Source organism: Triturus cristatus, chromosome 2_2, assembly GCF_964204655.1.
Source record: "Triturus cristatus chromosome 2_2, aTriCri1.1, whole genome shotgun sequence".
NCBI classification, from domain to species: domain Eukaryota; kingdom Metazoa; phylum Chordata; class Amphibia; order Caudata; family Salamandridae; genus Triturus; species Triturus cristatus.
In genome coordinates this window covers 773,561,631-773,579,238 of record NC_140582.1, presented here as the reverse complement: position 1 = coordinate 773,579,238, position 17,608 = coordinate 773,561,631, and the positions used below count along the sequence as shown (strand labels likewise).

The 17,608-nt window shown below is 41.5% G+C and overlaps 1 protein-coding gene across 2 annotated transcripts in view; it reads right to left on the bottom strand.

Annotated features, from left to right (window-relative positions):
• SGCZ (sarcoglycan zeta) overlaps positions 1-17,608 on the bottom strand; it is a 4,297,431-nt gene that overhangs the window by 2,044,539 nt on the left and 2,235,284 nt on the right. For both annotated transcript variants that reach the window (XM_085642032.1, XM_085642033.1), the window contains exon 6: positions 9,131-9,247. The gene's annotated coding sequence lies outside the window, so the exon portion shown is untranslated. The remainder of the gene's footprint in view (positions 1-9,130; positions 9,248-17,608) is intronic.

Here is a 17,608-nt window from a genome sequence, read left to right as displayed (position 1 = left end):
AAATGGTTTGAACCCTATCAGAGGATCTCTTTTGTATTGCAACGTCTACTTCTTCTGGATCTCCTCTAAACGCTTTACCTCATAGGGTCTGGAAATAATTAGCAAATGAACTTTTTCCACTGCTAATGCAACTGTGCAATTGTTCACTTGAATCTGTCACGGTCCCTTCAGCCTGGAAGAAAGGCAATAGTTACTCCTATACTAAAAAAAACGTCCCTAGACCCAGTGGTCCTTAGTGACTACAGGTCTATCTCTCTCTTATCCTTATCCAGTGAAAGTTCAGGAACATTTTCTCAGCCAGAAACTGTCCCATCTTGTGGAGGAAAATCTTCTCCGTGAAGGAGAGCACATTGGTTTTAGGCTGATTCATGGCACGGAATCTGTCTAGTCTATGGCATTGGACAAACTCAGAATGTGGACTGATGGGGGCCAATCATCTGTCCTTTTCCTCCTAGAACTTTCAGCCACATTTGCTATTGTGAACCACATTACTCTCTTGGATCAACTTGCTTCAATTGGTGTATGTGGCACCGTACACAAATGGATGCACTTGTATCTATCTGAGCGTTCTCGGGCAGTCGCTCTCTTCCTATCGCTCCAACATTAAAATGTCATCATGGATTCCTACAAGGCTCAGCTTTGAGTCTGGTCTTATTCAGCATCTATCTGAGACCTCTGATCACTCTTATTAGAATTCAGTGTGGTGAACTATGCCGAACTATGCAGACGACACTCAATTAATTTTGCCCTTAAACAACGACAATCTGGCGTCTGTCACTGCTTCTCAAAACTGTATGAACGATGTCATCAGCTGGCACAATCTTAATTCCCTTAAATTTAACGGGGATACAACCAAGCTCCTGAGTTGCTCCACAAGCATAGTCCCAACTGTAATTCCTTCAAATGTTTGGCCCACGGATGTAGAGTTATCTTCTTCTGAATCAGTTTGTAACCAAGGGGTTACGCTTGTTAATAAAGTGTCTTTGGAAACACATGTGAATAAAGTAGCAGGCACCTATTTTTCACTGCTTAGAGATCTCCGGAATATTTTCCCACTGATGCATTCTCCTGCTAAAACACTCATTGTTAAAAGTGTTATTTTGAGCAGAATAGATTATCACAATGCCCTTTTGCTAGGTACACTGGAGTATCTTTTAAATAGATTACACAGAGTCCAGGTCTCTGCTGCTAAGCTGGCCTACAAAGACCCAGGAGGTCAACTGCCTCCATGGCCTTGAAAGATCTTCCGCTGCATCAGCGCATAGTTTTTATCTCACTTTGTATTGTTTTTAAAGACCTCCATGGTAGTGGACCAGTGCCACTACAAACTAGACTAAAAAGAAACTTCCCTAGGAGGTGATTTCGCTCTGCACAACCAACCTTGTGTGCACTCCAAAACTCAGGAAAACCAGATATGGCAGATGTGCTTTTATGGTGAGAGTAGCCCAAATCTGGAACCAGCTTTCTGCCCGCATCAGATCACTGAGGGATCTTCTGCAATTCAGAAAAGCCTGGAAAACTTAGCTCTTACCGAAGTAATGTCTTTATACTGTAGCACGCTATTTAGCAGCAATGTTTATCAGTCTAGGCATTATCTCGGTGGCAGTTTTCCCGTTAACTCCCCCCTTTCTCCCTCTCTTATGTCCTGGTGAGTCTCTAGCACTGCCAGGATGCTAGTTTGATCCCAGTGTGCTTAATAATTGTTTAATTAAATAAATAAATAAATTGAGCAATAATCAGTCAAACCGGAAATGCGTTCTGGGCTTCTAGCATCTGCCCCACCTACTTCTAAACTTTTTAGGGTATACATTTCTGCAAAATGGTCCACCCACTGTTGGGGTTGTACAGAGGACTCCAAAGCTCTGGCATGTCTACGAGTACCATGTGCTAAAATAAGCCTAAAGGCTAAGGTATCTTTCTGTCTGGAAGCCACAGCAAGAGCATTCCAATTGGAATAAATCAAACCCTGATCAGAAAAGACAACTATTCATTTATATTGAGAACATGCTTCCTTTATTACCTTCCATTTCTCTTATTTCACTACCTTAATCAATACTACTTTGGCCTTGTGGTATTTGTTGGAAAAACATTGAGAAGACTGATAAACAGCCGAGTTAGAGGTGGAAGTTTCTTTTATACAAAAACCTTCCAAAACTCTTAACAGGACAATAAGGAGATCTTGTACAGGGATCAGGTCAGTTGAGCAATTCTTGAATGGGCCAAAGACTTAATTGAAACTTCTCCATCTTTGTGGAATAATCATGGCATAATAATAGGGGGCTCACCTCAGGCCTCAACAGCATGGCACACATGTGGCATTCTGCAGTTGGGACAACTACAAGAGGGAGATGGCTCTTGAAACTTTTGAAGGCCTCTAAACTGAGTATGCACTAGATCAACCACAACAATGAACATATCACCAATTGCTTTGCTGTATACGCATACAACTAGCTAGCGTGATAATTGCAATCCAGTGGCCTCCCATACAATATTGGAAACGTGGGGCAGATATTAGGGTCTTGTCTCTAGCTTTTATAAACTCTTCATATAACATCTTTTTTCTAGCCCAGCAAGGGAGCACGCTAGGATTCAATGGCAACATGCCCTGCACATTGTCTGTGTCAAAGAAGATTAGGTGGAACTCTTGCATACTCATAATACATTCTTGAGAGAGTCCAAATTGAAGTTCACATACTTCAAAATCCTCTACAAGTGGTATTTAACTCTGCTGAGAATGCACAAAAAGTGATAATTGCCGTGTGACACCTGTTGGTAATGCGGTCGGGAAGCTGTCATCTTGCACATATCCTATGGCACATGCCCCATTTTGGGAAGCAATGTGGCTAGAATTAGGTAAATCCCATGGGCCTTGCATAATTCCCTCAATCCACCTTGCTCTCCTTCATGACATGATAGATGGGATAACTCCCACTAAATATACACAAAGATGGCTGGCAGCGACTCTGTCATGGCCAAAGTATAGATTTTATGACATTGGCTCAATCCTACTGTAATAAAAAAAATGAGAGAGAGGGACAGGATGCTAAATGAAGGTCCACCACCTTGTGCTCCCGAGTAATGAGTCAATTGCTGAAGAGGGTTGCTGTTCATATCAGAAATGTGTAGGAGTGGTCATTTCAGAATGGGGGAAGTCAGGGTGACTTTACTTGATGCCCTCACACACCCTGAAGGATGTCATGCTTCATCATAGGGCGGTGCTCCCGCGTCGGGCCGGCACTGCAATGCCCTATGGGTCCCCCAAACGGTCACTTTATTAGAGATCTTTAGGTTGTCACGCCGTATGCTGTGTGCAGGTCAGTGCTTTATGGTGCTGAACTTTGGGGTTTTTCTGATCTTTCCCCACTGGTCAAAGCCCAATATAAATTCTTTAGGTTGCTTTCGGGTCTCCCCTGTTCTACCCCTGTGAAACCGCTAATGCTGGATCTTGGTTGTTATCCTTTTGATGACATCGCCAGGTTTAAACCACTGGCCTTTTGGAGGAGATTATGGACAGTTCCGGAATTAGAGCCCTATGCTAAGGCATTTTTGGACGTCCGTTCCATCTTGGGCGCCGGAAACATCTTGTGGTTCAAGCAAGTTAGTTCACACTTGGAATCCATGGGCCTGGGAGCTCTTTGGAGTGACCCAGTTACTAATTCCTTCCCCTCCAAAAAAGTCTTTAATAGCCTTTACTGGTCTATGGTTTACCAAAAACAACAATCTCGTGTCCCAGCGGAGTCCTTGTCAGGCAAGTTTCTTGTGCAGAAAAATGTCCCTCTTTTAGAAGCTTATTGGGACATCATTACAAAGCCCAGCGACAGGAAGCTCTACCACCAATTGAGGGTTGGTACCCTTCCTACCAATTCTTTTACAAAAAAGTGGAAGGGCGCGACCGGCGATTCCTGCCGTTGGTGCACAGAATGCGCTGAAACTGTGGGTCATATATTTTTCGTCTGTCCGGCATATGCCGCTCCCCGGGCCAAATGGCTCAAACCCATATGTCGAACATTGGGCACTAGACAGGGGATTGAGGCCCTTAATATCCTAAGATCTAACACTGGAGAATGCATTGTAGTGGCAGTGGCTAAATTCTTGGGTTGGGTCTGGATTATCAGAAATAGGAGGAAATAGCCTGTCGATCTGTGTTTATTTATGTTTTTATCTTATCTGTGTTTCACTTGTACTTTTTATTGCTTATTCTGTTTATAATGTTTATTTTGTAAATGTCTTTTTATGATGAATATGATCGACAATAAAGACTAATGAAACGAACGATATGTGATAGGTGAGTTAAAAAATGACTAGAGGGTATCTAAAAAGAATGCATTTAATAAAAAGGATGCCTCTGTCATGGTTAAAAAACAAAAGGTTGAGTGCTGATCAAGGGTGGTTATGGTCCTCAGTAGCTAAAGGTTATTGTGCATTTGTGAAAGTGAAATGCGTTAGGTCGACATGTTTTGCGCTTTGCGTGGTCTCAGGAAGAGATCCCTAGCGCTTCTTCAGGACCAAAAGAAAGTGAAAAAAGGTTTTAACAAGTGTATAAGGAGTGGCCTCATTAATTGAAGCAGTGCCACCGAAAGGACTTTGGAGTAGGTCCAATCTAAAATGACAAGAGGGGTAGGGGTATAAAGAAAGACAATCAAAACAGAACCACAGTAGTTGTGTCCATGGTCTATAGAACTATATAAACCAAACATGGTCCCTGAGGGGTGGACCATGGTTGTATCTCTGGGTTTGCCACACAAATAGTCATGGAGAAAAACATATAGATAGATAAGGTAGATGAGCAATCGTGAAACAAGTATTGCAGACAATCACATTTAGAAATGTATAGTGGTGATGGACGCTTTATCAAAAAACGTACTATGTCTGTTAGTTAGGGATAATCACAGTAAGATCATTCCATTGCACACGAATGGTGGTAGTGGTGAACATAGAGCGCCAATTATCCATTCAGTAGCGGACCGGGATCCTGATGTTCCCAGGTAATCTCGCTTCTCATGTATTTATACAGGTAAAGTTCCCATTAATAGCAAATCCTTTTTATTAAAAGGTGATAGTGTGCTGTGATAACAAATGGGGAGCCGAGAAGAGGGGGTACAAAGGGGGCAAGGGGGCGAGGGAGGGGGAACATGGAGAGAGGGATGAGTGAGGGAACCGCTTACCTATTAGTAGCCAAATCCTACTGTAGCCGCACATGCCGAGTGGTTTGCTTATCTAGCTAGGAAAGCAAAATGCGAGAGAGTCATCTATAGGGGAAACAATCAATACAGCTTTTTTAAAGCAGTTTGGGAACTCAACAAAACTGTAAACTGCGGTAGTCTCTTGAATGCAGCCTGTACACCTACGCACATGAGTTTTCACATGTAACCAGCCCAGGGCCCCTTTCTTGAGTAATTACCAGTGGCTGAGATTAACTCAAGCATTCAATCCATCACTTTTTGTATACTAAACCTAGCTGCGTCGCAGCACCCTGATCATGAGAGACAGACACTGTTGGCAAACATGCACAATCAATTTTACCCTGAAATTGCTGGGAGTGATGCTAAGATAGTGAGACTCACCCTCAAAGAAGGTCCCAAAAAATCTGGTGATCCTGGTGTTAAAAAAGGAATTTGCAAAGGGGCCATTTAAAATTAAAACACTATACATTATCTACATAAAAAGACCCACTATTTGTGCCCTGGTTTCACATTTGAAAATTAGGGGTTGGTCAAACTCAATTCACTGTTGTTTTTGATGCACCACATCCACTGCCCCTCTCACAAGATTGCGGACACAGCACTTGCTCATTGTCCTAACAACACATCCAAGAAAAGGAACAACGTCCCTCAACCCATCAGGTGCTACTCCTCACTTCTTGAGTTCCGCAAGAAACTAAAGACCTAGCTCTTTGTATAAGCACCTAGGAGGCCACACATCTACACAAATGCCCAATTGCATCTTGGTTGATTAGTGTGCATTACAAATCAATATAACTGAATATCGTATAGCATAACATACCATGCAGCTAAGGCTGAAATTCCTGTGATGACCATGGACTCATTGACATTCTTAGTTTCTGATTTCAGGGGAGGCAAGAATGCCTGTCTTTTGCCTGAAACAGAGGACATATCCACCATCGCAACTAAATCTATAGGCTGGAGTACTTGGGAGAGGGACAGATTGCTCAATACCCCCAAACAGAAATTTCAGAGAAGATCCAGGTAGACGTGGCAGGACCATACCCAACAGAAGCAGGGTCAAAAATTGAGCAAGAGGTGGTCTACATAGGGAGACAAGAGAGACTATTAAAGGACTCCATTATCTGGGAATTCTTTCCTCACTCTAAGGGTGAAAAAAAAATCAAACACCATGACTGTAACCTGTAAGAACTGTGAGCAAAAGCTCAGTCAAAAATATCAAGGACTGTACTCATTTCAAACATCATATGAAGGCACCTGAGGTCTATGCATGAGATTGGGTACATGAGATACCAGTGGGAGAAGAACAGAGCAGAAGTGAAGAAGAGGGGAACTTTCCCAAGTGTGTCACAGGAGTTGCTGAGCTATCAGGAGGAGGAGGTCGACCTGCACTGAGGGTTTTTGTTTCTACTGCATGGAGTGTAAAGCCCATGTCCGCAGTGGGGAACAAAAAAAGAAAATGGGAGTGAAGTAGATGGAGGAAGACTTCCAAAAGTAATATAAGTAAAAAAACGTTTACAATTGTCTATTTGGCTCTACAGTATGTGGTGGAAAGTGGTTTATTAGTAGTCATAAGTAGGGACTTACTACTAGTAACAAGGCTGCAAATAATAAAAGATTAAGTCAAGGTCTCAATAAATTATTTCCTTGTCCAATCCTCAGTAGCTGGCAACGAGCAGGCAGGCTTAACTTAGGAGACACGTGTGTAAAGCATTTAAAAACATCAATACAGTAAATAAGGAAGACACAATACACAATAAAATTCCAACACCAATTTATATCATTAGTTTATATTTGTATGAACAAATAGACAAAAAAGCAACACAAATCCAATGTAGGGAACAGGAAATATGGATTTTTAAAGAACAAACTTTCTAGTGCTTAAAAACCAATAGCGCCAACCTGGGTCATCTGGACGCACCTGACCGAGACAAAGTCAAAGTAGAGGCCAATCGTGATAGAGCCCTGGTCGAGTACACTAAGCAGGAGGCCTTGGTCAAAATGTTACCTTCGCATAGGACAAGTCACGGTTCGCCATCCCTGACTTGACTTTCGACGTCGGGTTTGTCACCTTATAGAGCTTTTTCCAAATGTTGCTCCAAATTTCCCCCAACTTGAGGAACTTCTTTTGTGTACAGAACAGAAATCCAAGGCTCCAGAGACTCTGACATGGTCCTTGGAATTTTTGGACTACAATTCCTACAGTGCACCTGGCCAAATCATTAAAAGTCCACCGGACCAACTCCAGGATGGGGACTCTTCTTGGTGGAGGTAATTCAGGTGGGCGATGTTAACCTGTAGCTTTCAGGGAGTCCACTCCTTAATCCTTGTCAAGCTAGGCAAAGTCCTTAGGGCTGTGATACCAATTTGTGCAGCAGGTGCAGCCCTTCAGAGTGCAAACCTTTGAGTGCAAATTGGGGTTCTAGCTGGGTAGTCCTTCTTCTTGTTGTTTCATGCAGTAGATCTGAGTTGCTTGGCAACTCTTCCATATTTATTCACTGTTCCTAGTTGTCAAGCAGGGGGGCACCCATGACCAATGGAAAGCAGACAATGGGAAGCAGGGTGCCACCCTCAGATATGACCACTTCTTCCAAAGTGTGGCATATTCTTGTCCCCGACAGAACTATTCTTCCAAAATCCATGCATGCCCTAATATGTACTAGGGACGTATAGCTAGGCTGTCAGTACCAATTGTAATTAAACCTAATCACCATATTCGTAATAATCAGAGTACTGGACCTGGATCTGGTAAGCAGAGTCCAGGGCACAGTCAGTTACCACGAGTATCAAGCAAAAAATGGGGGTGATCAGGGCAAAAAAGATCACGTTATCACAGCAAGAAAAAACGGAAAACGCGTAAAACACACAAAACACTTCAACCTCCCAAAATCTTAAAAAGTACCCCTGATAATACCAATCCTTTGAAAACCACAGACACAAAAAGTAAAAACTTCTCTCCTCTAAGCTTGTAGTGAGTTGGGAGCAGGATGTGGCCGTAGGCCAGGCCCTTTGGCCAATCGCCATTGAGCATCAGCAAAGATTAGAACCTATGTGCTGTGGGTTTGGCCACCAGCGGCAGGTTGGAAGCAAGGCCTTGGTTTGAAGTTTAAAAAATCATATTGATATTTAAAGAAAAAACAAAATTATATATTATGGTATGGTTCTGGTGCAATAAGCAAAACCACAGAACTTGCCTAGTTATTGTGCACAACGAACACCATAACTCAGGCTGTCCCCTATGCTCAATAGTTACACCACTTAGCCAAGATGCATGAAAAATGCAGACAACCGAAAGTAAAGCAGGGCTTGTGGCGTGCGTTATGGCAATTGATGCATCAGTTGCAAAGAATAACCCACACATTCCATGAGTTTTACACGTTTGAGCAAAAACCATAAAGGTTTGAACTGAGATTTTTTCTCTGAATAACTATACATGTGTGTGTGTGAACGCTTTTATACTGATTCACATTCTACAAAATGGTTCTAGTCTGGCGCTCTTTGTACTTAGAGCTTCAACTGCACTTAGTCAATTCTCCAATTGCAAAATTGCTAAATGATCTACGATAAGTGCACTATTTTGACACTTCCAAAATAATTATGGCGAAAACCGATCCTCAGTGCTGTAAAAATTTATGAAAGGTTCTGAAAAAAACATGTTGAAATGCAAGAATATGTCCGTAGATCCCATAACATGATTTCTAACCAGGTTCCACACATTGGAGAAACTAGCTATTCATTCCTGGTCTAAACAACACCTAATAGTCTCTATTAAAGTGGGAATGTATATCACGAATCTGTCATGACATTGCTAGTAACATGATCTGTATTTAACTTATAGCATTCATTGATGACACTAAGGATTCGTGCACTTCGTGTTAGTGCGTGCTTCACAGCATGCATACAATCACAGATTAATACATTCTCACGCACTTTTACTTTCTTCGTACCTTCTGAGACATCCAACATTCTTTCCTACCTCTCTTCTCTGTAATCCTTCAATTGCGACTGAGTCGTCATGTGAAGTGGGCTAGATTGTTTCCTCAGTAAAACATTGTTAGCACCACCTAGGAGAATAAATAAAACACATGAATTGTAAAAAAACATCATAAGGTTGAACTCAGTGCAGTGTGAAAGACTGCACAATTATTTCTCAAAGATTGACTTTGGCCTCACCATGCACATTTTGGTTTAGAAGGTCTGCTTTATAGAGTCGATATCCCTAGATCAACATTTTGCCTTTATATTTCTGCTTTTTTGCTGACTGCACATAATAGCATAAATGCAAAGAATTGACACATCTTTATTTATTAACTGAAATGCACTGGTCTTTTAGAACTAAGGTATGAACATACCGCACGTTCAGCCGCATACACTTGCATGGATATACACTGGAGAAGGGTCCCCATTCCAACACCGTGTTTATTCCACAACTGGTGTGTGTCATATAGGAATTAATGATCCACAAAACTACTGAGATACTCTGCTACAACACAAGCTTTCCTGTACTAAAAAAACGTCGTGGGGCACATAAAATGGATATGAAATGATTCCATTTGGATCTTGTTAAATTTGACGCATTTGATGTCCCATAGGGTCAATGAGGACGGCAGTCTGTCGTTTACATTTCGTATACCATGTGCAAATTGGTGGAGGCCTAGGCCCCTGATAATTTTGTCCTTAAGAACATAATACATATGATACTTGGGAGGGACATTATTATGTGGTCACTTCTCTGAATCTTCCCACCTGTAGCATGCCCTGTGAACCTTGCAAAAAATCACGATGGTGTTGCTCAACTGCAGAGAAAAAACCCAGAGGTCAGGTCTGTTTGAATATGCACAATAGCACACATGCACTGAGCCTTTGAAGGGAACCATGGTTGCGCCTTTGGAGGATGCTGTTCCATACTATAATCACCTTTTGAAAGACATTAAACGTTTTTCAGAAAATGCCAGCAGGGATTTCTAGCATTGCAGAACGCTTGTGATACCGAGAATGCTTTGCAAAAGGTTTTAGAAAGCGCACAGCAAGCTAGAGCTAGTCTACAATGTCATAATTTATGATACACAATCCACATGTGGATGTTGTAGGTCGATCAAGGGCTTCTCTGTCAATTCAAAGTTAAAAGATAGATTCACGAATTGAATTATCTGCTCTGGCCAAGAATTACACATGTACATCCAGGCAGGATTCACAAATCATTTCCTGAGAAAAGGTATATATTATGCCAGGCTAATGTGTGACTTCCCACGAGGGAGCCACACAGAAGTGTCTTGTGATGCCACAATGACACAGACAAAGCAATAAGGTATAGTTTGTTAATGCGTAAGAGGTGTATATTAAGACACGCAAAATGTTGCCTGTATGGTGTATTTAACCCCTTCAGTGCCACGCCCTTTCCCCCTCCTGTGCCGGGCGTTGCATTAGTGGGTGGGGTTCATGACGAGATAGTCTCGTCATGGGCACAGCGCGACCGTGCTCCATGACGAGACTATCTCGTCATGGGCACAGAAGAGGTTAAGGATCCTTGAGTTTAGAGAAAGATAAACAAAATCTCAATACATGGCCAACATGCATTTTCTGAAACCTGCCACATTGCCTTGTTAATGGATGTCTCTGACACCCCATAGGTGTCTACAGTGGGATTCAAACGACAGGCAGAAGTATCAGTTCACAGACTTGCCTTTCTTTAATATGTTTACCTTCATGTTTGTCATTGTCATCTTACCACATTCGGTGTATGGACAGAATATCGAGTTTTAAATATCGACATACACAAATATCGAGTTGGAAATATCGTGAGACAGAAATATCGACAGCGTGAATATCATGGTCAAGAATATTTACTTTAAGTTAATAAATATCGTTTTTGAAAATAACGAAGTTAGTAATATCATTTGCAAAAATATAATTGTTTAAAATATCCATTTTTAATTTAGTGTTATGTATTCAAGTATGTATTTTAAAAGTGTGTGATTTATTTTTTGTATAAGTATTGCTTTTTTAAAAATATGTGTTACATTTTTAGTAGTTATTTATTTTATTTTAAATTAAATTTTGCGTTTTTTAGGTCTGTAGCGGGTTGTTGGTTTATAGGGGAATAGGGTGGGAAGTAATTTAATTATAATACATTAATTAACATTTTGTATTTATTAGTATTTATTTAATTTAGATTTTATTGTGTTAATTGTGGGAATACCTTTACTATTAAATATTCATTAATTGTTTGTTAACTATTATTAATTAATTGGTAATGATGATAATTGTGTCATTTTTGTAGGAGCGGGTTGTGGGTTTATAGGGGAATAGGGTGGGAAGAAATGTATTTATAATAAATTGTTAATGGTAATTAATTAATTAAAAATAAGTAAGGCAATTGTGTAATTAATTTGAGATGTGAGTTGTGGGGGTTATAGTGGTAAAGGTTGGGAAGTAAATTCTTTTAAATTAATTAATAAATTGTTGTTAATTGATATTAATTTAATAATGTAAAACTAGTTATGGAAATTGGGTAATCATTTTTAGGTGTGTGTTGTGGTGTTTATTGGGGTAGAGGGTGGAAAGTATTTTATGTTTCCTTAATTAATAATTGGTTGTTCATTAATTTTCATTCATTAATTGATAAATATTTATGGTAATTGTTCAATTTTATTTTCAGTGTGGTTTTGGTATTATAGGGGTAACGTTTGGTGAGTAAATTATTCTTATCTGTTTTAATTTGTCTTTTAATTAATAATATTTGTTTATTTGATAAATAATTATGTTAATTATGGACGTACATTTTTTTGTAATTTAGGAGTGTGTTATGAATTGTGTCTTGTTATAGGGTAGGAAATAAAAAATATAAAATATATGTAACAATTAATGTTTTTGTTTATAATGAATTTCTATTAAATATAGTTATATGGTTAGAAAAAAAATACATTTTTATAAAGTAATCTTTGTAGGAAATCTTTATTTTTTTTAACATTACAATATATTTCTATCTTTTGAAATGTTAAATATTTATGTATATGTATTCTTTTTTGTTTTTTAACATCTTTTGTATTAAAGTTGATATTTTGCTTGTTTTTAATTTTGAATTGCCTTCAGTGGGAATATTGAGTTTTTACCTCTCCGCTAGCCAAAACATTCCCTACTGTTGCAGTAATTGGAGTGGGAATAGTAATTTTTACCTCTCCGCTATACAACAGTTTCCCTACTGTTGCCCTCAAGGGAGTGCAAAATGTACGTTTAAAATATTGTAATGTTTTAATTTATAATATAATGTTTTTTAGTAGATGTTATGGTATAGGTGTATGTATATATATATTTATTTGTAAATTGTTATATATTTATAACATTTTAAAATACATTTAAATTATAAATGTATTCATTTTTTAAAGTAAATATACATATATATAAAAAATGTAATATGTATGTCTACATTATTTAAATTAAATGTATTATATTTCTTAAAATGTACATTACATCTAAATAAATTGTTTAAAGTTAATTGTATTAATTATTTTATCTAACATTATTCTTTATATATAAAAAACGATGTTTTGTACATTGATATTTTTAACAACGATATTATTTTTTTGATATTTTTTAACTTTACATTATAAAGATAGTATGTCGATATTTTTGACATTGATATTTATGTGTCGATATTTGTGTATGGGGATATTTTTGTAATCAATATTATGTCAGTGATCCTCAATGGACGAGGTTTTTTGTAAATATTTCTGTCTGCGAATGCATTCAGTGTGATATAGCTTCTTCCTTCTGTGTGAACACCTAATTCTAATCACCAGTTGAAGTAGTGTATCTGTATTTTTTAAATCTTTTTTATGTAGTTCTACTAGGAACATAGCCCACCCCCTCGAGTGTCCATTTGGCTACTGTTTTATTGTACCGGACATGTGTGGCATATATCCCTACAATCAAAATAAACTCCCTTTTGTGCAACCTAATTTCTATATGTACACTAGTATTTTCTACCCTAGGCTCAAATAGGATCATCTAAACAATAATGTTCGGTGAACACTTCTCCTACAGTAAAAACATTTGCAACTCTGTCTCCATTTTATAAAAGTAGTTCATGTATGTTCTTGATAATTCTTAGATATATTTTTTAAATGTACAATTAAATCTACTGTTTCTGCATTTAATAATGTGAAAATTAGGAAAATACAAGAATTAAAACATACATTTCCCACAATTCATCATTCTCTAATCACCAAGCATCATTGGAACTCAAGACAATTGTTTTAAAAATATCTGTCTCTACTTTCAATAATGCAAACAATATAAAACAACTTTGGTCATCGACGCCACAGCACTGCCAGCATCGGCACTGCCTCCATAGAATGACGCTTTGCTGACTGCCGGGGGATCCATGATCCTGACGATTGCGGAGGTCTTGTAGTTGTCTGACTGCCCCATCGTAATCGAGGTTGCGGCAGTCTGACCACCACCATGGGTGCATCGGTCTTGGGACCACCATTCTCGTGATGGGGCCCTTAGTGATTGGAAAATGTTGCCATTAATCAGAGAGGCTAGAATCCCTTTGGAGAAAGGCAGGCAATGCCTAAAAGCAGTGTTTAAAGTTGGACTGAATCCTTTACTTCAAAGGTTTCCTATACCTTTCGGATATCAGAGAGGTTGGATGCCATTAGGAACAGAAACACCAAGAAATGCATGTGTGGTGATTTAGGAGACATTTTGACAGATTTTTGTACGTTCATTTATCAATAGTATGTTATTGTTGCAGGAATTCTGCTCATGCACAGAACTATGCGCAGGAAACCAGGACCTTCATGTATTGTGTACAAAAAAGACACTTCAGTGCCCAGAACCCCAAGCCGACTAGCAATAGTGACTCATTCGTTCTCCATACTACAGCGAAGCTACCAATGATTAGACAACCTAGAGGATGCGACTTAGTAAACTCTCAGGAATAGTGGGAAACAAGAACACTCTTTCGTTCACACTCATACTTGTCCACAACATGAGTAATCAGAGACACTGTATAGTTTAAAATGTTTATTTTTAACTAACGTGCTCTAAGGTGCAGTACTCTAGCCAACACGAGCAGCATAATGCATAAGAACAATATAATCAGCATTGCTACAATTCCATAAAGCACAAAAGGGGAAATCATATTATAATGACAGTGGGAACAGGACTATAGCGCCTTTTACCACCTTCCCCGTGCTCATGAGCTAGTTTAGAATAATTATAGAAGACCTCTGAGCATTGTCAGCGAGACCCCATACCTATGAGATCAGATGATGGAATGAATTACATCCCAGGATCAGCACAGCTCTTCTATGTTGGAAAGCTTTTCTCCAAGTGCCTTCTCATGCATGTAATGCCATATTAAAAAGCACACAAGTTTCAGTTGGGCTGCTGTGCTTCATGTTATGTCTATGTGTGTGGGACTGACCAAAGTGAATCAACAGCATACATTGTTATTCGACCTTGAACACGCTGTGCAGACAGAGAGCACAGTGCTCAGCTAGATATGTGAGAGGTAGACAGTGAAGCAGCGCCAGCAAAGTATTTCACGAGAACAGAGCCATGTAGTGTCGTGTGCAAAAGCGGCAGAATGGCAGCCAAGCATATACTACTTATGCTTACTTAGCAATGTCTGCAGTTAACCCCATTTCCTCACTACAATATCTCCACTTCAGGAACTCTTGCTTGGGCCACCAACCTCCCAACCACCTACAAGACCAATGCCTAGTGCCTGACAGGGAAAAAAAGGAAGATTGCTGTGACCAATGACTTGAATCTCAGGTCTTTGTTCAAACTAGATGGGCATTTCACCTCACTTGGTCAGTAGGACTATGTTTATCTAGCACTGCTGGAGAGACCACCTCCCAGAAAATTTGAATTTGGAGGGTCAGGTAAAGGTATGAATCTGGGCAGACCTCACTTATGACATGTGAGGTGCTGTGAAGAGCAGAATAGATCTTTGTAATTATGAGTACATCTGAAGTGCGCAGCTCAGAGTGTTTAGCTATTTATTTCACCCTGAAAACTATCTCATGGTTGCTATAACTTTGAAAATGTTTAAAACTGTTAGTAGTATCCCCAGTAAAAGAACTACCTAGATTAACATAGATTATTTTTTAGAGTTCATCCGGCCTTTTATTACTGGCCACACTTCTAACTGCACTGCTAGTGACTGCTGAACGTTTTGGATAAAACAACTATTCTTTTCTGCAATGTTTGTATACATTTAGAGGCATCTTCCTTACATGAATAAATGTTAATTTTGCCATACATTTAATTCCTTAATCATAGTCTTACTATTTTACATTTGTTTTCAATGGATTTGTGTTGGAGCACATCAATCTTTATTTAGGATATATGTATTATTTAGTAGTTGTGCTGTTAGACATTGCTTCACTTGGATGATCTGGTGATATCGGAGCAGACATTTTTGGTACAATTCAGGTATCAAGAAGTAGAAAACCTTTGTGTTTGCCCATAAGTGCAAAAAGGATAAATGGTGGCTGCAATAGCCATCCCCAAATAAAAGAAATCTATGGGGATTCCTTTTAATTCTGAAAGACATACACAAGGGTGCCAATTCCGATCCGGTAAAAACCGGGTACGAACCGTCGGACGGAGCCTTTTCTCCGTCCGACTCGTACCCGGTGCGAAATCCATCCGAAAATGCAAGTACGATTCATACGGAAACACCATTTCCGTACGATTCGAACAAAACACCGACCGAACAGAAACTAAACACAATTCCGATCCTGAAAGGAGCCGACGTGACGTCGGTACGCATCCAGCCTACGTTCCACGAACCAGGAAGTACGATTCGAACCGACGTCATCCCGCACGGAAAATATTTACCGGCTGCCAAAAACTGCCGGGAAATCAGGACGACACACGCAAGGAGCAGCTGGACGCGACGAACAGACATGGACCCGAACCTACGTGCCATCCCTGCCCTCCTAGCAGTCCACCTGGCGTACAGGAACCGACGCAGACGCCGCAGAAGGTCAGCACAACAACCAGGGGCAAAGGGGGGGGCAGGGGCAGGACACACAACACCAACACATGGTACCAAATCACACATGGCCTGGACATACCTGACCATCAGGGCCTGGTCACTTCCAGGGGGTGGGGGCGAGGCCAGCAACGCAAGCGTCCGCCACAACGGAAGTGGATGGTCACGCGAACCGGTACGTACCCTACCCAGGCCGCAAGAGCGTGGGTACGGAACGTACCACGCGTCCCCCTACGTCACTCCAACAATAGCGGTACGGGCCGTACCCACGTCAGAAAGGCCTTGGTACAGCTCGTACCAGCATTGCTGGGGTCATGTAGGGGTACGCGTGGTACGACCCGTAGCCACGCCCCCAAGGCCTGTGTACGGTGCGGACCCCACGGCCCGCAACAATGGTGGGACGCACCGTACCCACCCACCAAAGGCATGGGTACGGCCCGTACCCAGGCACGCAGAGCGTGGGCAGGGGTATGTACGGACCGTACCCCCACCCGTGGAAGTACGGCCCGTACCCCCACCCGTGCATGTACGCACCCAAGCGCCACCCTTGTATGTACGCCCCGAACCCCCACCCCACCCTGGTATGTACGCCCCGAACCCCCAGCCGTGTATGTACGCACCGAACCCCCACCCCAGCAGAGTATGTACGCCCCGAACCCCCACCCGTGTATGTACGGACCGAACCCCCACCCCAGCCGTGTATGTACGCACCAAACCACCACCCGTGTATGTACGCACCAAACCCCCACCCCACCCTGGTATGTACGCCCCGAACCCCCAGCCGTGTATGTACGCACCAAACCCCCACCCGTGTATGTACGCACCAAACCACCACACCAGCCGTGTATGTACGCACCAAACCCCCACCCCAGCCGTGTATGTACGCACCGAACCACCACCCGTGTATGTACGGACCGAACCCCCACCCCAGCCGTGTATGTACGCCCGAACCCCCACCCGTGTATGTACGCCCCCGAACCCCCCCCAGCCGTGTATGTACGCACCTAACACCCACCCCAGCCGTGTATGTACGCACCGAACCACCACCCGTGTATGTACGGACCGAACCCCCACCACAGCAGAGTATGTACGCCCCGAACCCCCACCCGTGTATGTACGGACCGAACCCCCACCCCAGCCGTGTATGTACGCACCAAACCACCACCCGTGTATGTACGCCCCCGAACCCCCCCCAGCCGTGTATGTACGCACCTAACACCCACCCCAGCCGTGTATGTACGCACCGAACCACCACCCGTGTATGTACGGACCGAACCCCCACCCCAGCAGAGTATGTACGCCCCGAACCCCCACCCGTGTATGTACGGACCGAACCCCCACCCCAGCCGTGTATGTACGCACCAAACCACCACCCGTGTATGTACGCCCCCGAACCCCCCCCAGCCGTGTA